This window comes from Octopus bimaculoides, chromosome 10 (genome assembly GCF_046866305.1).
Source record: "Octopus bimaculoides isolate indiv1 chromosome 10, ASM4686630v1, whole genome shotgun sequence".
In the NCBI taxonomy this organism is placed as follows: Eukaryota; Metazoa; Mollusca; class Cephalopoda; order Octopoda; family Octopodidae; genus Octopus; species Octopus bimaculoides.
In genome coordinates, this window is record NC_142937.1 from 71,078,643 (window position 1) to 71,082,798 (window position 4,156).

General features: G+C 34.9%; 1 long non-coding RNA gene across 1 annotated transcript in view; it reads left to right on the plus strand.

Annotated features, from left to right (window-relative positions):
* The window catches only part of LOC149133768 (uncharacterized), a 152,715-nt gene extending 150,031 nt beyond the window's left edge, over positions 1-2,684 (plus strand). Inside the window, exon 2 of the long non-coding RNA XR_016243442.1 lies at positions 1-2,684. This exon is cut by the window's left edge and continues 28 nt beyond it. This is a non-coding gene — a long non-coding RNA (uncharacterized LOC149133768).
* Positions 2,685-4,156: the final 1,472 nt, after the last annotated feature.

Genomic DNA, 4,156 nt, shown 5'->3' on the forward strand with positions numbered 1-4,156 from the left:
AAAAGAGGCAGGAGCAAGACTTGAAGGATAACTGTATGTTTTGATAATCCTAAACAGATCCAGTGTAATTCCCAGTAATTTACTAAATCTGGTCCCTATCTGGGAAGTCCTTTTTTTTTTTGTTATTGTCATTTTTATTTTGTAACTACTATTATTAGTTTTTCTGTAATTTTTGTTATTTATTCAATACATCATTTTTTTATTATTGTTTTGTTTCTTGTGCATTTATTTTGTTATTGTTTTATGAAACTAATTTATCTCACTGATTAGATTTATTTAGCATATTCACACGACTAACTTTAATTAACCCCTTGCTGTTATTTTACCAATTTATCTTTATTAACTTCTCACCTACCCCATTCAGTTAATTAATATAGTTAGTTGACACTTTTCCCTCACAATCTCTCCCAGTTCCTTCAGAGGAACTCCTAAATATTACGAAAGACTTAGTTGAAATGAATAGCTGTTGTTGCTGACCTTTTTACAGGGTAAAACTGAGTAACTTGTGAGGTATCATTATTATGAGAAGGCAGAAGATGCTCAGCCAAGTATGGCACAAAGACCAATAAGTCTTTCTGCAGTGAAAGCCGCAGCAATGAGGTGGGCATTGAAGGCGAGGTAAAGCTTGTTGAGGACTGTGGAGGAGAGGACTTTGACAAATATAAGTCTGGCCAGGGAGCTGACTCCATCCATGGTAGGGGTTGTGACTCAGTTGGTTGGGGATGTCTCTACACTGAATGCTTCACCGGGAAATGGGGGAAACAAAGACTAATAACAGTAATAATAATAATAATAATGATTTCAAATTTTGCCACAAGGGCAGCAATTTTTGGGGAGAGGATGAGTTGATTGCATCAACTCCAGTGTTTAACTGGTACTTATTTTATCAACCCCCAAAAGTAAAGTAACCTTGGCAGAATTTAAACTCAGAACATAACAATGGGCAAAATACCCCGAAGCATTTCATCCCGCATGCTAACAATTCTGCCAGCTCACCACCCTAATAATATAATAGAATGTTGACACAAAGTCAGCAGTTTTAGAAAGGGGTTAGTCAGTTACAACAACCCCCAGTGTTTAACTGGGTTTTTTTTTCTTGACCCCAAAAACAATGAAAGGCAAAATCAACCATGTTAGGATTAGAGCCCAAAATGTAAAGATTCAAAAGAAAAGCTGCTAAGCATTTTGTTCAGCACACTAATGATTCTTCCAATTCACAGTCTTAATAATAATGATAACAACAACAACAACAATAATAATATGATGATGTAAAGGAGGATTTCTTACATGTTCACAAGACCACAAATTTACAAGGGAGTGACAATACCTATCACTCCCTTATAAGTCAGTAGATTTGACCTTCACTGTATACACAATATTTATCAACTCTCTAGAAATCAGTAGCAAATTTAACTCCATTTCATTATCATTCATCATCATCATCATCATTTAGCATCTGTTGTCCATGCTGGCATGGGTTGGACAGTATGACCACAGCTGGCAAGCTGAGGGGCTGCACCAGACTCCAGTCTGATTTGGCATGGTTTCTATGGCTGGGTGCTCTCCCTAACACCAACCACTTTACAGAGTCTGCTGGGTGCTTTTATATGGCACTGCACAGGCATTTTTATATGGAACTGTATGGATGCTTTTATGTGACACTGCTACGGGTGCTTTACAGCACCAGAAGGATTGGCCTTAACACTTCTGCTGTGGAGTATGGGTCTTCTTGAGTACAGCCAGGTGCCAGGTATCTTGGTCCTTTGTCATCTCATTTGAAAGGTTCAGCTTCCTGAGGTTGTTCTTCAGTTCTTGCTAAAAACCCTGCATTTTATTCCTAAACATAACATAATGTTGTATGTTGTGTGTTGTTTCTTTTTACCGTTTGATCCCAAATTACTTCAATATACAAGAAAGCAGATAGGTGTAATCAAGAAAAGAATGGAAACAAATTAGGACATCTGATTTTCTGGTTGACAGAGTGAGATAGTATGATGTGATCTCCCTACAATAATAATTGTGCACTTTAGCCTTCACTAACTCTACTGCTACTGCTTTCCATTTCATATCTTTTATATATTTTGATTAATTTGCCTTCCTAATTCTTTAGCATTCAGATTACTCTGTCAAATGTAATTTTTACTTATTCTCATTTATTTTAATTAATCATGCATTATCACATAGCTTTAAGATTTTCATGGTGTGATTGTTTATTTTTAAAATAACATAGAAAGTTATGAGAGGTCAGATCTGACTGATTTGAACATGAAACAGGTAGAATATTTGGGCTTTATATGGCTGGTTTAAATGCTAAAAGGTCGAAAGTTTCATAATTCTCTAGTAGTTTCAAATTCTGATTTAGTAAGAACACTGAATGCTTCAGATGACAAGAATTATTTAGTAAAATTTACATCAGTCTGAAATTAGATTTATTACTATTTCATTCTAATTTTATTCTGTCAACAGGAACACAGTAACATTTCTGGTTCCATCTCTGAGATTTTCAAAGAAATTACTCGTATTTAGCAAACCCTCATGAACATTCTTGCTACTGCAGTATTTCTCATTTTTCAAATATTTTTTGGTAAGACAAGAACAACGTTCACACAACTATGCAGCTTCTTTTTTCACAAGAACACTTCAGCAGTTGGAGTGAAAAATATTGGCATTTGAACAGAGAAAAATTCAATGAATAATCCTTTCTGTGGTTTAGCAGAGAGACAGAAAGAAAAAAATAAGTCAAAAAGGGAGAGTTAGAAAGCAAAAAGAGAGAGTTAGAAAGCAAAAAGAGAAATAAAGACACAGAGCGAAAGATGATCATTGAAGTGGTTTAGACATTTTATGAAAATGTTTTGTTTAAGTAAAAATAATTGTCAAGGAGCTGATTTCTTTAGCAAATTTTTAGTAGGCTTGGACCGGTTGTAATCGAGGTAAACTGATGTCAACTCAGTAAAATACCTGTCTAGAGGTACCATCCAATAGCTGTTTCCTCTCCTTGGTCCAATGAGACTATGGTTAGAAATGTTCTGGTGTTATTCTTCACAACCAGAAGGTTTCTGGTCGCCATTCAAATTTCATCAAGACCAACTTAAAGCATCATCACTGAAACAAAATAAACGATGTTGATTACTTATTCAGCTGCATAATTCAAATTTAACCTTTTTGTTACAATATTTCTGTTGAAATACAATACCCATGTTTTAATTAATTTTGGGAATAATGAAGAATTTAGTCAAATAACTTATTATTCAACTGGTGTTTGGAACATAAATTAACATGAAATTTTGATGGCAGATTTTAAATTAGAGCACATTAACACTTTTGTTACTATATTTCTGTTGAAATACACTGCTTTGTTTCAATTAATTTAGAAAATGAAGAATTTTTAAAGTGCAGGAGTGGCTGTGTGGTAAGTAGCTTGCTTACCAACCACATGGTTCTGGGTTCAGTCCCACTGCGTGGCACCTTGGGCAAGTGTCTTCTACTATAGCCTCAGGCCAACCAAAGCCCTGTGAGTGGATTTGGTAGGTGGAAACTGAAAGAAACTCATCATATATATGTATACATATATATATATGTGTTTGTGTGTCTGTGTTTGTCCCCCCAACATTGCTTGACAACTGATGCTGGTATGTTTACATATCTGTAACTTAGTGGTTCAGCAAAAGAGACAGATAGAATAAGTACTAGGCTTACAAAGAATAAATCCTGGGGTTGATTTGTATGACAAAAGGCGGTGTTCCAGCATGGCCGCAGTCAAATGACTGAAACAAGTAAAAGAGTAAAACAACTTTGTCATTCTGTTGTGTCTGGGGAGAGTCATTCTCTTTTAGTGTCTTATAATTTAACACACTCACCAGTAAAATTTCCACTTATTTTTTTTCTATTTTTCTAAAATTTTTGTTGCATCTTGCAACCTTTTCAATTGAAAGGTTGCAAGAGACAACGAAAATTTTAGAAAATTAAAAAAGAAATCAGTGAAAATACAACAGAATATCCTTCAACACACGAACTCACATAAAGAATCTTGCCAACCAAATCCCAAAACGAAACTTTGCCATTAAGCTGGTGATATGAAATTTTGATGAAAGCCTTTTTAGATGACTTTCAAACAGGGAATTTGCATCACATAATCAGAAATCTCAGATAGGTTGGT